General features: G+C 35.8%; 1 long non-coding RNA gene across 1 annotated transcript in view; it reads right to left on the reverse strand.

The window, feature by feature from the left end:
* The window catches only part of LOC116630444, a 28,672-nt gene extending 10,276 nt beyond the window's left edge, over positions 1-18,396 (reverse strand). The window contains exons 1-2 of the long non-coding RNA XR_004298974.1: positions 18,324-18,396; positions 4,756-4,858 (exon numbers count right to left, since the gene is read on the reverse strand). This is a non-coding gene — a long non-coding RNA (uncharacterized LOC116630444). The remainder of the gene's footprint in view (positions 1-4,755; positions 4,859-18,323) is intronic.
* Between the last annotated feature and the right edge of the window lie 3,353 nt (positions 18,397-21,749).

The following is a 21,749-nucleotide window of genomic DNA, read 5'->3' on the forward strand; positions in this document are numbered from 1 at the left end:
CTGTATTTGTCTATCTTTCTGTTAATACCTCAGTCTTAACTGCTATTGTTAAATAATAAAATTTGCATCTGGTTTATAAATCCTCCAGCTTTGTTCTTATCCAAGATTGCCTTGTTTATTCATGGCCCTTGATCTTCCATGAAAACAGAAATAGCTTGTTGATTTTCACCAGAAAAACCTGCCAGAAATTTGATTGGAGTCTATTGGGGAAATTTACTTCTTTAAGATATTGATACTTCAATTCCATTGACATATGTCATTCCATGATCAAATTATTAGTTAGGCATGGATTGTGGCCAATACTCTCTCCCAACATCCTTGTTTGACTATAACTGTAAAGGTTTGGAAATACAAGTATTCAATTTCCAAGTGTCCTTTACAGCTGAGAATGCCATGTGACATAGTTCTGGCTTATGGGACACAAAAGGAAGACTAAAGAGGCTTGTATACTCTTAATAAAAGGAGGGAAATGTGACTGGTACATTTTCTTCTTTCTTTTACCTTAAATACATCACTATCCAAAGAAATTACCAACTAAAATGAACTTAAGCCAGTTGCTGCCTACTTTCAAGCTATTTGCCTGGAAAAAAGAACTCATTTACTTAAGTTACGATTAGTTTTCTGTTTCTCATAGCAGAAACCACTGCTAAGAAATATTAATGTATTTTTTAAAAAGGAAAAAGCACCAGATTAGAATACTGTGCTTTCTTTCCATGTAGGAAGTCAGTAATAACTAAAAATGCTTATCAAAAATTAATTAGGAAGCTTTCAGTCTACTATAAATTATGAATATTAAAGATGTCATCTAAGCAATATTATTTTTCTTGATTATGTGTAAAATCTGTATGCATTAAAACTTTTAAAAATGTCAATTCTTAAGGTAGAATAATGTTTTGCTTGTCCCCCAAAAAGGAGCTATAATACCTTCTTCTCCTCACTAAAAGTTACAGGGGTTATTCCCAATGGCTGTTTGATTAAGACAACTAAAGCAAAAAGCTAATGGTTGGTAAACAATGGTTTTACTTTAAATATTTGCTCATTGAGTTAATGGTTTTCCAACTATAAATGACTACCTTTGCCTTCAAATGATTTGAAAGTATTAACATTTTGAAACATTCCAAACTATCTTTTATTTGCTTACATTTCATAACTAGATGCAAATAACAAGGTATTTTTGAAGTAATTTCAAATAGCACCTTATTTGGCTTTCTTTTCTGAAGCAGGACAGGCATCTGCTAAATCAAAAGTAAAATATGTCCAAGGATGATTAATATGTAGTTTATAGATAAGAACTTATATTTATTTTAAAAGTTACACCAGAGTCACCACTCCTGGACAAAGAATTCTTTTCTCAGAATTCTTGGATCCATTTTTAAAATTTCTCTAAGTACCATTTCATGCTTATATGGAACCACCCTGTCTCAACTTGAGTCAATAAAAGATCATTGTTTATTATGACTCAGAAGGCAGTTTTTCAGAGTAGTACTAAGAAATTGAACTCTAAACTTCTCTATCTACTCTACACTCACCTCAATACCAACACCTGTGATTAGTTTCAAAAGAGTCCTAGAGAGAGTATATTATTTAAGCACAATTTTCCACAATTGCCATATAAAATAAAAAAATAAATAAAATAAAAGCAGATAACCTATTGCTGGTGGTGATTTATACCATATTCTTTACTAGAGAATATACATTCATAGTATAAATCTTCATTATTAATTTTTCAGAGAGAAATAGTTCCCTTGAGTGATGTGAAAGGATTGGTCCATAGTTTCTTTTTATTTGACAATGATAAAGACCTCTAAAATGTGACTCTTGCCCACGGCTTATTCATCTGATCTTTTCAGTATTATGATTGCAGCCCACTGTATACTGTTTTGGTTATTCTACCACAAGTTTAAAAATAAAGAGTTATTGAAAAGCCCAAAAGAGGGGCTTGTGGGTGGCTCAGTTGGTTAAGTGTCTGCCTTTGGCTCAGGTCAGCCCTACATTAGCTCCCTGCTCAGTGGGGAGCCTGCTTCCCCCTCTCCCTCTGCCTGCCACTCCCCCCCCCCAACTTGTGCATGCGCTCTCCCTCTCTCTAATGAATAAATAAGATCTTAAAAAAAAAAAAAAGCTCAAAAGATTTCCTAATAAGCTAATATGCTAGAGAGCTATAATAATACCTAATGCCCAGGTAGATTACATTGAAGAAAATAAGAAATCATCCCTTTCTTCTCCTCTCACCAAGAGCCCTTCTCCACTAATGCTTCTCCTTTTCTTCCTAATTTTTGGAGCTTATAATTCATTCCTTAAAGTTAATTTGGGTTTTGATTAAAGACTAGATTACAAATGATTATAGGGACTACGTAGATAATGTATTGTGAATTAAAATTTGTGATAAAATAGAGGGCACATGTCGTATCCAAAGAAGGCAACATCCAGAGAATTATATTTAGGGGAATTAAGGATAATTTGCTAGAACTTCTGATTTTTCAGAAGTCATAATCGAGGTATTTTAGTGAAATAATTTCAATTTTAAATTCTAGCAACTAATTCCAATTCAACAAGAAACAAACAACTATAGTATGCAGGATCATATCTGTTGGATTAAATAATATGCGTTTGTTGATGCAGTGTTCAAATTCTTCTGTGCTATACAGACATAAGCAGTGAAATGTATGCAATCATATCATTCTTTGTCTCTTCCTACCTATTAAGATGTTTGTTTTTCTGATAAAGCAGAAAAACCCCTCAGTTTCTACCTGTTGACAAGAAAATTTTAAATCCTGTATCATGTATACTTTATAGCCTTGGTTCCCAACTAGGAGTCATTTTGCCAGTTAGGGGACATTTGGCAATGTCTTGGGACATTTTTGGTTGTCACAATGGGGAATAGATGTGCTACTGGTGTCTAGTGAGTAGAAGAATCTAGGGATGCCATTAATCATCTTAAGATGCCACATAAATAAATAAAATCTTTAAAAAAAAAAAAAAGGTGCCTGGGTGGTTCAGTTGGTTAAGCAACTGCCTTCAGCTCAGGTCATGATCCTGGAGTCCCAGGATCGAGTCCCACATAGGGCTCCCTGCTCAGCAGGGAGTATGCTTCTCCCTCTGACCCTCTCCCCTCTCATGCTCTCTCTCTCTCTTTCTCTCTCTCTCACACATAAGTAAATAAAATCTTAAAAAAAAAAAATATCATTTTAAGATGCACAGGACAGTTCCACAGCAAAGACTTATCTGGCCCTAAATGTCAATAGGACCGAGTTTAAGAAATTCAGGCTTACAATATCACTGATATTCTTAATACTTCCTAAAATTCTCATGGAAGCTTAATGTATGAGAAAAACCTTTTAAAAATATTCATAAAGAGGTATGAGAGGACTTAAGAGGTGTAGGATAAGAGAGGAATGGATCCCAGTGTCGAGTGTTTTAATTTTATTCCACTTCTCCATCGGTCAAAACCAATCTGGAATAGAGTGTTTTATCTCAATTTTATTATTCTCATTACCCCTCATGGTAGAAATATTTTAGAAAAAGAAGAACAGGAAGAAGGAAAAATCATTCCTATTATTTATTTTTCTCTTCCTTAAGCTGAGGTGTTTTAAAGTCTTTGATTCTTCCGCCATGTTTAGAGCTCATGCTGTTCTATTTAGGTGTTCAGTTTACTATAATTACTAATAATGGATAGCCAAAATAACAATCTATATTTTCAGTGATTTTTTAATGGTGAATCAGTCTTTATTTTTATCTTCCTTAGACTTTTCCATTTTTACTTACTTTCATATCCTTTAACTGAAGAGTTGGAGATTAATTCCAAAAGGGTTAAGCATGCTAAAATAAACAGTCTACATACTCAAACTGGAATGTTATTGTAGCAGGCTAAATTAGTCCATTTTTATGTATTTCCCATCTTCTGGGTTACCATGTAACGGTTAGGGAACTTAAGTTTTACTAATAAAAATATATTTAGAAAATTTCCTGATGAATTAGCTCTCTGGATATATAACCAACAGGTTCCTAACTTCAACCAAATTTTATTTTATGAATGTTAATAGTCCTGGTTATGAAATGAGAAAAATGTCTGTAGGGCAATATTCAAGGGGTTGATGCTCTATTTAGCCAAGTTGTATCACAGTTCTTGACATGCTCTATGTTAATAGTATATGACATGGAGTTTTCTCCAACTATAGGATCTCTTCAAAGATTTTTAATAGGCCTGGGTGGTTCAGTCGGTTAAGCGTCTGCCTTTGGCTCAGGTCATGATCTCGGGGTCCTGGGATGGAGCCCGCATCAGGCTCCCTGCTCAGTGGGAAGCCTGCCTCTCCCTCTCCCTCTGCCGCTCCCCCTGCTTGTGCTCTCTCTCACACTCTCTCTCTCTCAAATAAATAAAATCTTTAAAAAAAAAAAAAAGATTTTTAATAGGCCATTGGGTCCTATCCAAAAAAGCAAAGGAAGAATAATGTAAATCTAATACATGTGAGATTCTTGATGACATTAAATGTTTCCAGCCAAAATAGGTGCAAATCTCTAACATATGAGCATTATGAAGTTCAGCAAAACTTTTCAGATAAAAATGTTAATAAAAGCCAAGATGTAAATTGGTAGAGAAAGCAATTATTCACCCACCCTACCATCAGAGAGTAGTAACCTGGCAGGATGTGCATGCGCATGTGTATATATATGAAACACCGGTAGAAAATTGGGAAGAAAGCAGTAGAAAGAAACTGAGAAAAGGTGGTCAATGTTTCAGAATTGTTCTCAACTACTTACTGATAGGATCAAAGTAGAACCCTCCAGAGAAGCGGAACATCCTTTTTGCCTCTTGTGCTGGCCATTTAGGTAGACTTTAAATCCATGCTTTCTGATTTGGCTTCTGGTAAAACAAGCAAACAAACAAACAAAAACTTTTGGCTTTTAGAAACTTTGGCCTGGCATGACCTATCCATTCTTTCTATGGTCAGTATAGTCATTCTTATGCTGTCTAAAATAATTGTAACCATTCTGTCAACATTACTCATGGAAATATAAACTTATTGTGAATAAAATAATATTCTTTAAAAGGATATTCCCTGGGGTACCTGGATGGCTCAGTCGGTTAAGTGTTTGCCTTCGGCTCAGGTCATGATCCCAGGGTCCTGGGATGGAGCCCCATGTCTGGCTCCTTGCTCAGCGGGGAGCCTGCTTCTCCCTCTGCCTGCCCCCTGCCTGTGCACTCTCTATCTCTCTCTCTCTGACAAATAAATAAATAAAATCTTTAAAAAAAAAAAACATTGAAAAAAAAGGATATTCCCTGACTAGCCACATTTTTAAACTTCTTTTAAATTAGGAATTAAGACTATAAGTACTAAAAAATAAATGTTATGACTGTTAGCCATCTGAATCTTTGTAAATTTACTTACAGTACACACTACAAAGATATTTTTTTAAACAATATGCCCTATGACAATGACTAATTAGGTTAGTTGGACTTCCAGGAGTAGAAAGGAATTCTGAATGCAGTGAATGCAATGATTACAGCCATTATTCTTAAAAGATTGAAAACAATGGCCTTGGTGGATTACTTAAAGAAAATAAAATGCCCCTTTATTAAATTTAAGTGAACATTATCCAAGAAATCACTGTTCCAAGGAGAGCAATCCGAGGTTTCCTCATTGACATTTAAACAATGCCTTACAACATAACCAGAGTTGAGAAAATAATAGATTATGCCATATGTTCTTATTTAGTTCATGCCCCCAAAGGCCTAGAGAATGGGCATGATTTTATAAATTTAAACAAATGAAATAAATGTCTTGTACTTATAACTCTGTTACCTTTTAGAAAAAAAAAGAAAAGAAAAAAGAAAAAAGACTCAGTGCCAGGAGAGCCAGAGAATTAAGAGACCCCGTAAACGAAAGAACAGAAGGCTGTCTGCATCTTCACATTAAACAAACAGAACACAAGACAAGCAACAACAGATTGTTTGCAGTTTAGCAAAACAGTTAAGTTATTGCAGTTTATCTGGGCGGACTGTATATAAAAATATTTGTAAGTCTCATCTTATTTTGATTATTAATGGGAAAATATGACAAAAACTTCCTCAATTTTCTCAAGAAATTGAATATATTTTTAAGAGCAAGATGTACAAATCTTGAAGATTTCCCTAAAATCTAATCTTATTTCAGCTTCTGCATGTATCCACAAATGCAAATACTTATGCCTTTTCTCCCTATAATCATCTGACTCTACACCAGCATGTGTATCTGAGCCCTGGCTGTGGGTCCCACACCTCTGGGAATCATAATTATGTTCTTCACAAGCTCTATCAGTTTTGTTTTTTTAATTTTTTCACATACAGAGTCAGTCAAGTTTTCTAATTTACATACCATGAAAAAATCAATACAAAATTATATATATAGATTTCTTTTTCCTATTGACTTGCTAATCTTGTTCTTTTTTTTTTTTTTTCTACTTCCTCTGAGGAATTTGTATACTAAGTAGATTATAATTCTTAGGAGAGCTATCATCCCCAAGTTGGGACCAATATTGTATTGAATCAATTATGTTTCTTTCTTACTTAAATCCCATACAGTCAAGTGAAATTATTTACTTCTGGCCACCCAGTATAAGTCATTCAGGGAATCTCATGCTCTCCTTCACTGATTGTGGACCTTGAAGGAAATTTATTTCTAGAGCTAGTGACATCAATGTGCACTTAACTTTTTTAATGTTCATAATTTTCACCCAAATTACTTCATAGAGCAGAGAAAACATTTCCGGGGAAAAAAAGACCCAGAAATTTCTACTTTAAAATAATTAACTTGCTTTTGGATCCTCAATAGTTCTATGATTTCATTTAATCACACTTTTAAATTACCCAGAAATAAAAAGCCATACTCAACAAGATGAGGCTCAAATCCATGTTAATAGAATCAAACCAAAGATTCAGGACTCCCAATCAGAATGTTTAAGCTACTCTACTCATTAAAGTTTTAGTCATTCAATTCATTCAACAGATTTCTCAAGCAGATATCATCCCAAGTCCGTGGGCTAGCTGCTTTCATACATTATCTACAACTCTCAATTCTCTGCTTCCAGTGGCACAGGACTGTATATATCAATACCCAGCATCCTGAAAGGAAGGAGAAATTCTGTTGTCTGATCCTGAAATAGAGGCAGCTGGAGAGGGAAACAAGAACAAGAAACCAGATTGTCTCACCTCTCCATAAATTCATACAGTGCTCTTTCTCCCTTAAAAAAAAAGAAATACAATATTCAAGCCAAAACCTAAGTGTGGAAGAATCGTAACTCAATTTTTTAAACCCCCTAATGCATAGGCACCAATGTCTGTGTTCTCCTCTTTGCTCTACCAGTTTTCCTGGTGGGTGTACCACAGCACACGTGTGCTGTAAATGGGTTCCGGGTGTGATGAGGTTTGATCCTCTCATTTCTTAGGATAGCTGGCTATGGCCTGGTATGAGATGCCCACAGTTAGCTGCCTCTACAAATATTATAAATTTTTATGAATTCCATGACTTATAAAAGGAAGCACTGTTATACCCAACTGTCTCCATCTTCCTGAGCCAGTGAAAACAAACAGACTGACACTAACTGATCTCATGTTCTTCAAAATTATCTTCTAATAGCATAAACTTCATTCTCTGTGTCCCTCAGGGCTTTATTTAGTAATCCTAATACTAAAAATTTATCTCTTTTGTCATCTGCTTTTATGAGACAATAACTGTTGCTGACAGAATGGGAAAAGCCTTTGGAGAAACTCCCAGGATCAAAAAGATGTTGGTTAGTATATCACAATAATACCTTTCTATATTTACACAGGGTTTTCATCAAGAATCAATGATGGAGCACTGGGTGTTATATGCAAACAATGCATCATGGAACACTACATCAAAAACTAATGATGTACTGTATGGTGACTAACATTACATAATAATAAAAAAAGAATCAATGATAGTTAAAAAAATAACTATAATGTTTTCAAACTTGCTTCAGCAACACAAAACAATACAAAAAAACAAACAAACAAACAAATGGCTGGGAGGAGAGATGGGTTTATGGAAAAGAGACATGCCCAAGGGCAAGAGGAATAGCTGAGCTTTTTGTGAGACTAGACTCAAAATCACTCTCTCTATTTCCATTTTACCATTTGGTCTTCTGTCTAGATTTCAGATTCATTTTTCCTTCACTCTTCTTTCATGCACAAAATATTTCCCTAATTAACTCACTCTTATATACTTTGAAAGATAATTTTGCACCTCTTCTCTCTCAAAATCTCCAACACCCCTTCCCACATATTACTCTCAACGGAGAACCTTACCTCATAGTCACTGAAAAGTAGAAGTAACCAGAAAAGCACTTACACATTCTCCCTACCATCATACCTACCAAATCACCTGTGTCTATCTTCAGACACTCTGCTTTCATCCTTCTTATAATAGAGAAATTGTTCCCTGTCTATGGCCAACACCTTCATTAGTGGACTAGAACACTTCCCCCTCACATCTGCTCAAAGATGTCAGTTCTATAATTACCCTCTCTTTTGTGTCATTTTTTCCACTCTCTGCTAGATCATTCCATAGTCATACATACCTTTAAGTTACAATATTTTAAAATATCCATCTTAATAAAAAAAAACTTTGATCTACAATCCCCTTATAGTTTGTACTCTATTTCTCCACTATTTTTTTAAAAAAAAAAAACCTCATTGTAGCAATTGTCTACATCTGCTGTCTTTATACTTCCTTGCTTCTTATTCACTCTTGAGTTCACCTTGCACATCTTCTTGTCCCCACTAATCCAGTAAAACTGCCCTTGTCAATCACTGTGCTGAACTCTAGACATATAACCTGAAGTCCACTCAGTGTATTCACTTCCATGTCTAATAGGAATCCCAAATTTCAGATGCTTACAACCACACTCTTGATTCTGTTGCCACTATAACCCCAAACTAACTTGCTTCCCCCACGAGTGTTCCTATTTCCATAAAGGTCACCACATTCACTTAGGAGATTCACCCAGTAAATCTGCTCTTTATTTAATACCTCATATCCAAACCAACAGTAAATCCTCTAAGCTTACTTTCAAAACATATTTTAAATCTAACCATCAGCACATCCACTACCACCTTACTGCTTGACCAGCGTTAACACCTTAAATGGTTTCCCTGTTTCCACTCTTTGTCACCCAAGATGATCTTTTGACAACATAAATCACTCCCCTACTTAAAACTCCTAAGAAGTTTTAACAGTGCCATTAGAAAAAATTCATAGAGCTTATCCTGACAAAGGATTTGGCTCCTGACTCTATCTCTAGTTTCATCTCTTATCTCACTCACATTAGTCCAACCAAACTGGTCTTCTTGCTTTTGAGCTTTCCTGCTTGCTGTTTTCCCTGCTTGGGTCATTATTCTCCAAGATAGCCAAAAGATTTGCTCTTTACTGAATGCCAGTCTTTGATCAAATGGCACCAGGTTAGAGTCAGTCCCTGACAATTTAAAATAATAACCCCCCTTTGCTATCTATCACCTTGCTCTGCTTTAATTTTCTTCACAACACTAATTTCTTAACATTATTTATGTATTTTTTTAGATTATTTATTTATTTGAGAGAAAAGATGCATGCACAAGGGAGATATATAGGTAGAGAGCCTGAGCAGGGGGAGAAGCAGACTCCCTTCTGAGCAAGGAGCCTGATGTGGGACTGGATCCTAGGACCCTGAGATCATGACTGAGCTAAAGGCAGATGCTTAACTGACTGAGCCACCCAGGTGCCCCAATTTATGTAATTATTTTAACAATCTACACATCCCAATAAATTAAGCATGTTTATTGACTGAAGTATTCTTGTCATCCTAGGGATAGTAGGTAGACAATCATTACTTGCCCATTGAAAGATTCACAGAAAATAGCCAACCTAGTACCACCCAGTTCAAATGCCAAATACAGTTTCATGAAGTCTCGGTGTCCCAATTCCATATCTCCAGGACAAAGAAGAAAATGGCCAGATTCATTCTGATCTCGCAGTTATACAGTCCATCAGCCATGGTGAAAGGGTGGTAACGAGGCCCCACAGTACACAGAGTTCGAGTTATGGAAGAATAATTTCAGAAAAAAAGGATGTGAGTAGGCAGGAAAATTAAAATACTTTGTCTTCACTTTCATCTATTCAACAAATATTCACTGAGTACCAACAGTGTGCCAAGAATCTGGAAAATAGGATACAACAGAAACTTGGCAAACAAGAACCTCTCTCTTATAAATTTTTCATTTAGTGAAGGGAGCTCCAAGTATATATGGCACTCTAACCAATGATCCATGGATAGAAGAATCAGAGTAAATAAAATCGAGTTATTTTGTTTTGCCACATGCTGCACATATTTAAGTGTATTAATTATAATAAGAATACTTAAGAATTCTCACACCACTCCTTCATGAAGCAAATATTGAATCATTCTCACACTGGTCTTGATTATACATTTATAGATGTATTCTCATTGAAAATTTTTGTTTCCTACATGTTATATATTAATAATTTATAAACATGAATCTTTTTTTTTTTTTTTAAAGATTTTATTTATTTGACAGAGAGAGATACAGCGAGAGAGGGAACACAAGCAGGGGGAGTGGGAGAGGGAGAAGCAGGCTTCCCGCGGAGCAGGGAGCCCGATGTGGGGCTCGATCCCAGGACCCTGGGATCATGACCTGAGCCGAAGGCAGACGCTTAACAACTGAGCCACCCAGGCGCCCCCTATAAACATGAATCTTTATTTCAAAAAGAATTCAGCTTTTTCAGTGTGTGGTATACCTGCATTTGACTCTTCCTCACAACCATTACTATAACATAACCACTCCTACAACTATTCTTTCTTAAATGGGTGTACCATGGGTTACATTCTTCACTCCTATATGGTGTTTATACTTTGTTTTGGTCAGCTCTGTTTGTTGACCTTGGATTTGAATGCTTTAGGACTTTCATTTTCAAAATTCATTATAGCCCACAACTCCCCATTATTCTACAGTGGTTTTCTCAAACTTGAGCATGAGTCAGAATTACCTGCAGAGCTTGTTAAAACATGTTCTGCTGGCCTCACCTCAAGTTTTTGATCTGCTAGGTCTTCAGTGAAACCCAAGTATTTGTACTAGTTACGAGTTCCCTATTTGATGCTTCTGCTCCTGATCCCAGGACTGCATTTTGACAACCATTGTCCTACACTACTTCTGCATTTACATTATTTGCCAAGCCCTACAGACATCTAAATTTGTAACCCATTATAGCATATATGTCAAAAAACTATTTACTATAATTCTAACACATTTTTAACCTTTAATGAGAATCCCCACCTGGCCTGGACTGTGATTACCACACATGGTGTTCTTTAAGGCTGGTTGGCCAGGACTTTTATGGGACTGTCTCATGAGGAACACAGAACTAAACCACACAAACTAGTTGTCTAATGTGAGGTTTCTTCTAAAAGGAATAGATAGTCTCATAGTCTTGGAGAAATATATACTGGGGTGCAAAAACTTGTGTTTATCACTTTTATCTTGATAATAAGTTCATCTTCAAGTAATGATAACATAGGTAGTATTGACAATCTTCCATGTTATTTCTCACTGTAATTATATATATACATATACATATATACACACACGTATAATTGTACATGTATGTGTGTTTATCTCTCTAGTGGATACACACACACACACACACACAGTGGTAGATAGACAGAAGTGAATGTATATATATTCACCAGAAGATTCACCATCTGTCTGTCCACCAGAGTGATTTCCATAGTAGACATGTTATTTTATTTTTTCTTATTTCTTTCCCTTACCTTCTTTCCCTTACCTAAAGAATCATTACTGATTCCTCTTTTTTCAGCATCTACCTATTCTTCAAGACTCTGAAACACACTGCTTCCTGACTTGAACTCAGGGAGAATCTCACCTGTAGTTGTGATATGGAGCTGTTGCAGGTATGACATGAAAGGGTAACCACTATTATTTGTTTGGGATGTAGTATTATTTCAAAAGGGAAAATGTATTTGACAGTTATAAAGCAAACTATGTTGCCAGAGAATTAACAAATTTCTGTGACTAAAGACCTAGAACCTTTTTTCTTTATGCTCTCTCTATAACTCGTTTGTTTATTCAAAAAAAATTGATATGTGAAAAATGTCAAAGCAATAAGTATCCAAATAGATTTATGCTAATCATGATATTATTGATAAATATTTAACTTCCATATAGGTTGAATGGATCTTCGCTTCATAAGTTTAAAAGTCTTTTATGGAGCATCACTTAATTGATTTACTGTTAAATCATCAGAAATAACCAGCATCAGATTACAGAGATTTAAATTGTTAAAGATCTTTACCTAAAGAAGCTAGCAAATTGTGTGTTTAGTTCCCTGTCTTAGTTACTTCACACATAATTTGGCTGATTTTGTTTGTTTTGTTTTTTCCATTGTGTCCCTCAGTCTTACAGCACAGACTTGGGAACTGAGCTGAGAGTTGGTGTCATTGTTGGAAAAACTGGGGGATGGAAAGGACAGCCACCTTGGTCTCTGTCTTTAACTCTCAGACAGCAAGAAGTGGAGGTGATTCATTAAGACACACATTCCTCAAGGAAACTCCACCCTTCCTGTTGCCTTTGCCTGGAGCATGTTCACCCCGCTCCTTTCTTTGCCTGGTTAATATCGATACATTCTTTTTCTCTGGGTTCAGTCATCACAACTAATTAGGTCCAATCCCCAATTATATCCTCTCATTAACACCACTAAGCTGTTTTTTATTGCGCTTATCCCACTTGTATATATTCATTATTATGTTATCAAATAAATGCCTCCGTGCCCCCAGAGAGTGAATTTCCTACAGGCAATAGTGTGTTTTTGTTCACCAACACATTTCTGATAGTCACACCATGCCTGACAATCCAGTGGGTACTAAATCTGTGTATCTATGTTAATATCTATATATGTGTGTATGTGTTAAATGGATGAATATATGAAAATATCTTGCCTCATAGTCTTGGATTTGAATGCTTTAGGACTTTCATTTTCAAAATTCACTATAGCCCACAAACCTTTCAAACCTTTGGGTTGAAAGTTCCAAAATTATAATCATTAATGATTATGCAAATGAAATAAAGATTTTGTCCATTTGCTCCCAGCTAACATGTGAAATATTATCTAGAAGCTTTTCCTGTCTATATAGGCAACTTATTAGGCCCTATCAGTCCAGGTGGCTCATTCGATTACATTTTAATTGAATGATAGGTGACAGAGTATGGCAATGCCCCTCAAAGCATATTGAAATGTGGCATGCACTGAGAGCCCAGGAGAGCAGCACGGACAGTGCAGGGCAAAGCTGACCATCTGATTTGGTAGAGCAAGCTCTGAAATAACGGAGAGGGCTGCCGGCCATAGAGGCTTGTCTAAGCCCAGCTCTACTGGATGCATACTCATCTCACAAATTTTTGCTCTTGTTAGCAGGACACTAACTAGTAAAGACTAATATAATATAATAGCTTAAAAAGGAAAATGAATGTGAGAGGACTTCTGACCCCCATTATAAAATCTTTAGCAATTTGTATTATTTGATTAGAGTCCACTGCAACTTTTGACTCCATTAAATAGCCACTAGCCCAGATAAAGAAGAAACTGGAAGTTCATGATTTCCTTCTTCAACAAGTAATAGAATAGCTTGATCTTGAGAAGTTTGGGAAGGATTGCTGGATCTTACCTTGTGGGTAAGAACAAACATGGTATTTTTTGTTAGCTTTCTAATACTGCGCAAGTAAAGACTTATTTGAATATCATGGTATAATGTCTTCAGTGGGTCAGATATCTAGAAAAGTTTGTTCACTTATAATATAATGTAAAAATATGTATTTTAACCATAAAATCTGTTTAAATACCCATAATTATTTCCCTATTTATCACATTTCAATGATGGAGTTTTCAAAAAAATTCCAGAAAAATTAATATGTACCTTGATATATTCAGAATAAAACATATTTTTATTTTCTTTCATCTGTGTTTTAGTATTGAAAAATAAAAAATAAGTGAACTGCCCGGCATTGTATGTATTTAGCATAATTATATGTTTGAATGCTTTATTGTGATAAGTTAACCAGGGATGATAAGACACTATCAAAAGTTAATAAAGCCTTCTTAAGTACCAAGTTAGGATTTTGACTTCAATTTGATAATAATGTTCAGTTATACTTTGGTTTAACCTGTTTTGGAGTTTACTTCTATTAATTTGACCTCTCTATTTTTAAAAAGTCCTTTTCAAAAGAGTAATTTAAACCAGATAGAATTTCAAAGAAATACAAGCTTGGATCTCAAATCTATTTCAAAATATTTTGATATCAAGGTACCATCAATAGCTGTGGCTTCTATGGCTTTGCATATCTGATAGTTATCTTGAAACTTTCTTAACTGGCTCTTAACTGTCAGCAATGCTTAACAGCATTCTCAGCTACCGTGCTATCTCTCACTGCTTCCAAATCTCACATTCTGAGCACCAGATTCCTCTTATAAACCCCCAAAAGCAGTGCTGCAAGCAAATGTGCATTCTCTGCAAGATCAGATTGGACCTTGTTTCAAAGCCTGATACACCCACAGATGAAACTATAATCACAACCTGATAAAATTACCTTGCTATTGTTTCTTGGTAGATAAAGCTTCTCTAGAGGCATAGAGATGTCACTTGAATGGAATGTTCTGCAAAGGACTGCAAGTATTTCAGATACTTTACCTGTATGAATACTTTAATAGCATAAACAGAGGTGTGAAATAACCTCTCTTTCATGAAATTAATAAACATCAAACATTTTTACCTAGTTTTTGAGTTGTAAGTTTACCCATATATTTTTGCAAAATTTCACATATCACCACCTCAATAAACTTATCCTGATAGAGTAATCCCCCCAAACCTCAAACTCATCCAGTTTAAAGCTAGCCTTAGCTTTAAGACTGGGAAGAAATCTGAGAGAAGAAAATTGATTTTTCAGATATTGATGGGAGACTTGGGAGGTTAGCTTAAGAAGCCGTCGGCCGAGTGATTATGACTCCCTTTGTAGCCTCTCTTCCCTTGCCTTTCCTTGCCATATCTTTGTTGTTCTGTGAAGAATTCCCAATATAATGTTACTATTTAAGTAAGTGTTATGTGCTAATGCTGCTAAAATGTATTGTGTTAATAGTGACACTTCATTCACATAAGTACTAGCAACATATAGATATATTTTAAACTAATATGGACCTCATAGAAATCATCCCTAGATAAGCACCAACAAAAAGGGAAAAAAATGCATATTTCAATAATAAGAGCAAATATAAAACATATTAGTCAACACTTTTAAAAAAATAAAATGTATAGGTTTTATTCTGATTGCAAAATAAACATTAAAGAATGTCTTAAAGTATAAGAACACAAAGAAAACAAATAACCTTAGTAATCTCACCCTCAATGATAATCACTAAGAGCATTTTTGTTTATAGCCTAACAGGATTCTTCATGTATATACATACACATTTGAATTTCTACAGAAACACAGTTGTTTAATGTGCTGTTATATTCATAATAAAACATCATGATTATTTTGCCCATGTTATTAAATATTCTATAGCATAAGTTTTAATGGGTGTCTGCTGCATCAGCGGACCAGCATTTGCTTAGCCAACTCCATATTGCTGTATATTTAAGCTATTTCCCAAAATTTATAAAATTTTGTCCAAGATGCTTATTTGTACATATTTGGAAACATCTTCAATGATTTTGGTAGGAAAAATTATTAGAAGTAGATTGATAGGTCAAACAATGTAGATATTTTTAAGCTTCAAATATATATCACCAAACCAAATTCTAACATTTTGCACCAAAATCATCACCAATACTACAGCCTGGGCTCCCCAAAATTTCAAAGGATAGTTAGGAATTCTCTTCAAAACTCACAGGAAATCTATACCTGCACCCATTCTTAGCAACATCGAGTATATTTTCATATTTGTCAATTTTATCAATAAAAATTTACCTCATTTCAAATTATAGTTCTTTGTTTATTATTAAGCTTGAGCATTTTTCACATATAATGATCATTTAAATAACTTCTTCACATCATGTTTTTTCCTCTGCTTTCTGTCATTTTCTATGAAGTTAAGCCCAATGGGGCTCAGCCCAATAAGAATGGGAAAGAAATTCCACATACAATTCTCTTCGACTGAAATCAGAGAGGAAGAATCTGTGAGTGAACCACCCTAAGAAGCCAGTGATGAATGGAGACCTGCTCACACAACAGCACAGTACCATCCAGCATCATTTAGCACCAGCTCCCTACACCTTTCCTGTGATCTTTAGAGAGATTCCTAACTCTTCATTGTGGTTTTGGGAAGCTCAGCTTTAGTACTGACCGCCTAGTGCCTCTCTACCTGACCCATCCCAGACCATTGCATGATTCCTGCATAGAACTACATTTTCTGGTACTTGCCTTCCAAATGTTAACCTATTTCCCTACATTTAGTCTCCAGCTTCCCTAATCTACAGTAGTCATCTGATCCCTTCATCAATACCCTCTACACCTGATCAAAATTGTAAGCAGCAGTCAATACCCTGTACCGATGATTAGAGTGACATGTCAGGCCATTCTTCCCTTTCCTAGCTCTACATCCCCAGCCCTGTCCAGTTGTCACCCAACAATGATTGGCATGAGATGGAGATTTTTCCATCAGACATACAGATCTCTCCAAGACATCCAATAATCTGAAAGACAATTCTACAGAGGTGAGGGTAATCAATAATAAGAGTACTTAAGGCCATGTTAAAATAAAGAATTTTGGGATATTTATCTTGAAATGTTAACTGGAATCAGTGTGGATGAAACAGACACTAACGGTAAGAAAATATATTAGAAGGCTGTTCTGCATTCCAAAAGAAAGATGACGAGTCAGGACCAGGGCAGTGGCAGGGACCATGGAGAGAAGAGGGAAAATGGAAAAGATTTCATCTACAGATTTGCAAGCGTATACTGGAAAATTGGCAGGGGGAGGGGGCAGAAGTGGGAATGACGGAAGCAGAAGGAAGAGAGAAACCAAGGATGATGTTGAGGTTTGTGAGAGACCTAGGTTAACAGTTATCCTGTCAATTTGTATAGTTCATATGCATCCAAGCCAATTAGTTTTATTCTGTGTGAAGGTTATTTCATGTAGTAGAAAACTTTCCAAAAAATGTCTCAGTGACTCAGGTGATATTAGACATCAGAACATCTAATAAAACTACGCAAATACTGAGAACATGTTACAATTTCTGGAATAGAGATCATTTCAATCTTCTAATTAGGAATACAGCCTAGGGTGTCTTGTTTTAAATGGACCGCATTTATTATTGTACGCCTTTTAAATGAATCCTGTTTTAGTTTTGACATTTTAGCAAGAAGCTGGATGGAAACTTAGTTAATTGGTTCATTCTGCTATGGGAACATGGCCACCAATTAGAATATAGGCTCTGAAAGGGTTAAGTTCTGCTACACTGCAGGTGGAAAAGGAACCTCCACGGTATTCTCTAGCTTGCCTCTTGTAGTAATAATTATATATAAAAGAGCTATGTCTCAAAACCATAGCTTCTGGCATGAATTAATTCATCTGTATTTAATACGAAGTAAAAACCACCTAAGTGGTCAGTGTTTGTTTCTTTATTTTGGCTAACGCATTCCAGAATCAATAAACAGGATTGATGGAAGAGGGGAGAAAGGCAGTATTGCAATACAAATTCTATACTCCAACCAGCCTGAATTCAGATTCTGGCTCTGCTGCTTATTAGCATCCTGACCATGAATAAATTATTTCTCTAAAGTTCTCTATCCTCCAAGATAGAGATGATAATAATAAAATAATAATATTATCTTCCTTGAAGGGTAATTATGAAATTTAAATAAGAAAGGGAATGCAAAATACCAATATGCCTGGCACTTAGTATATAGTCAATAATGGCCAGCTATTATTATTATTTGTATAAAAGAGTATTTTGCACTGATATCAGCTACGAACGTAAAAATCATGAGAAGTGGAAAGCAACAGATATAAAAATGGCCAAAAACAGATTAGCAGGTTTTTGAAGTCTCTTTTTCTCTTAGCCAGCTTGTCTTTATGATAGGTTAATTGTAAAAAAAGACAAAAACAAAACAAAAAAACATTCTCCACCTTTTCCTATATCCACATCTTTTGCCGTATAACTCTGCAGCTCCTTCCTTTAGAAGGTAGACACTTTGGCCAGAAGAATAAAGCAGAGGTGACCGTGTGCCAGTTCCAAGAGAACTTGGAACTGTTAATAATCTTACATACCTCCTCATGCTGTTTCTTGAAAAAGAACCAGCCCAAACTGGTCTGCTGGAGGATGAGAGATCATGTGGACCAGACAGTAGATAACCCAGCTGAGAGAATCCTAGACAAGCTAGCCACCAGCTGATTTGCTGATGACCACAGACACAGTGGAAACTGGCACGGCCCAGCCCAGATCAGCAAAAACACCAAACCGTGGACTTGTAAACAAAAACAAGTGCTTATTGTGTATGCCAACAGGATTTTACTTGCTTGTTATACAGCATTATTGTGGCAATAGATTATTGGTCATTCTCTTTGAAATTAAGAAACTGAACACATCTTTGGCAAAAGGAGTGGGGAAAAAAAAATGTCTGGTTTGTGAATAAAGGCTTAAAAACCATGAAAGAGAAAAGCAAGAGATAGTAATTTAAATTACCACTTAAGGACTTACTAAGTGCCAGAGAGCATGCTAAATACCATAAGTATATAGGGGCACCTGGGTGGCTCAGTCACTTAAGCCTCTGCCTTTGGCTGAGGTCATGATCCTGCGGTCCCGGGATGGAGCCTGGGATGGATCCTATGAGTCATTTTTCTTTCATCTCAGCTGAGAGTCAGCTTCTCCCTCCCCCCTTTGCCCCTCTCCCCGCTCATGCTCTCTCTCTCTCTTGCTCATCTCTCTTTTTCTCAAATAAATAAAATCTTTAAAAATAAATAAATATATGTGTATATAAACATATAATACACACGCATATGTGATTTCATTTAATTCTTATGAGAAGCTTTTGAAGAAACAAGTCAGAAGAAATCAAAGCTGAGGGAATTTAGGTAACTTATCCAAGCTTTCACTGCAATTCCTGCTCAGGTTTGTCTTACTCCAAGGGCATATTTCAATGCCTCTGTGATACTGTCTTCCAGTATAGATTTATTTATAACTCACAAAGCCTCTGCATTGTTGACTAGAGCTTGATTAATAAATAGTTTTATCAATGACTTAGAGATGAAATTTCTAGGGTAATCATGAATTATTACCCCAGACTGTTTTGGGCTCCATTTACTAAAAACCAGGAATCAAAATCAGTAATCTAAGTGCAAATAAGGCAAAACACTTTCTAGGAAAGATGTATCCTTTTTTAAAAAAGATTTTATTTATTTATTTGAGAGAGAGAGCACAATAGGGACAGCATGAGAGGCAGAGGGAGAAGATGACTCCCCCCTGCTAAGCAGCCCCCCACCCCCACCCCGGGATCATGACCTGAGCAGAAGGCGGGTACTTAACCGACTGAGCCACCCAGGCATCCCTCTTTTTTTTTATAGTTAGCAAAGTAATAAATTCTAAAGAGTTTCAAAGCACATAGACAATCTGAGGACAATTTAGAACAAACCGATCAAAGCAGTAGGTTGAGAGGGAATGGGACAAATTGCATGAAGGAATATTTAACTGTTCTGCTTTTGGAGCTTTCAGAAAGCAACTTCTCTTTTCTAAAGGCCTAAATACATAAGATAATTTTGTGAAAATTATTAGAAGAGAAGTACACAGTGTAAACAGTTGTGAAAAGAGAATGAACTTGAAACTTTATGGACACAGGAATATTACTGTACAGTGATCCTGGGAGAAATAGGGTATCCAATTTAAAGCAAAATTTCATCAGCTTGACTGAATGAAATGTCCTTGTGCTGCTTACCCCCAAAGGAAAGGAAAAGTCTGTTTTTCTGTTCTAGAAGCTGCCTGTCATGCAGCAGTGAACATGAGCCATCCTATGAGTCACTTTTCTTTCATCTCTAATCTCTTTTCACAGTGACAAATGAATCACAGAAATCAATCTCAACTTTGACGCCGAAAAATCTTCTGTGGGATTTTTATTTGAAGAGAGTAAAGACAGGTGACCTAAAATTTCACATTAGGAGGCAGACAAAATGAGTGTGGGGCTAAGCTGGGTGCCAGGCGTGCACTGAAAGGGTCTGGCATGTTGGAGAGAGCTCTAGCTCCGGACATAGAGCAGATGAGTCCGCATCCTGTCCCATGGCCTATTAGCTGTGTGAGTGGGAAAATCAGTCAGCCTCTGGACGACTTAGTGTCCTCATTTATCAAAAAGGGGAGATAATAATACCTACATAGTAGGACTGTGATGAGTATGAAACAACATATTTAGACTTTTTCTTCAGAGTCTAATAAAAGCATTAATCAAAAATCAAGGTAGACACTAATTAATCCCACAATCATTTTACACTATATTACCTAGTGCTATAAACTATTTTGCTATTTTCTGCATGAATATGGTTTTCTATCTCCCTAATTAAATGACTGTTACCAAAAAGCATTGCTTTCTTTTTCTTTTTTAATGTGCCCTTCAGTTCTGAATATTTGGAAGACACTCTGCCCATAGAAGGAACTCAATAAAGGTAGTGATAACTATTGAGCTACATATTATAAAGAAAGGAGTGAGACACTGCTGATCTATGTATTTATGTGGATTCGGAAAGCACATACCAAAGACACAACAAAATAACACATTTACTGATGATATTTGTGCTCATTAATAAAGTTTTACATTATCTCCATGGTTCTTTCTTCTGAACCAGGGCTTCATGGACAATCTTAATGCATACAATTTGTTTCCCAGTTCTTAGTATGAATTAGCTAGGTAATACTGAATACCTCAATGGAACTTCTGCTGAATACTCTGGTCTACTTATTAGACACAATTACTGTCAAGTTAAGAAACCACATAGTGGTTGCTGAGCTCCCGTTACTACTCATTAGAAAATTCTGGAGCCAGGAGCAATACAGAAAGAAAGGGGATTATTAAGGTTCACTTTTTATGCTAAACAAAGGTTCCATTATTAGCACATATTGAGGCATTTCAGCTTACACTAAATTAGCTGCCTTTTAAAAGACACCTATATTTAAAGGCATTAAATAAAAGCAGTGGTTAAAGGAATCCTTGCTCTGTTACAGAACCTCTGATGAATGACTGAGTCCTGATGTAAGTAAAATACAGTGTAAACATTCCCCTAAGCTAAATTTTAGTGGACTGTTGTTAAATGTAAATAACTATAAATACAAAAGCTACTATTTTGTGATTAGTCCCATGGAATCATCACAATGTTAAGCTTTGGCTTTGGTTTCTTTCAGTCAATGTTTTCAGTCTCAGCACAGAAGTAGTTGTGCCTGTGAGTGTGAGTGTAACTTTAAAATCCACTAATTAGCTGCCTTTTTATACCCAAATTTATCTTATAACTTGAAAAGGAAGAAGAATGAAAATGTAAGAAAAAAAAAATTATACTGAGTAAAATATGCTAAGGCCTTCCCTACAAATACATAGAAAACTTATCATTTTAAGATACAGGCATTAAAGATAAGGTGAGCATATCATTAGAGATTTATTTGTCAAGCCCTCGGAATTGTTTTGATTTTAATACTTGGACAAAATTTATCTGCAATTCCGA

The sequence above is a fragment of the Phoca vitulina genome, unplaced genomic scaffold, assembly GCF_004348235.1.
Source record: "Phoca vitulina isolate PV1807 unplaced genomic scaffold, GSC_HSeal_1.0 scaffold4, whole genome shotgun sequence".
NCBI lineage: Eukaryota > Metazoa > Chordata > Mammalia > Carnivora > Phocidae > Phoca > Phoca vitulina.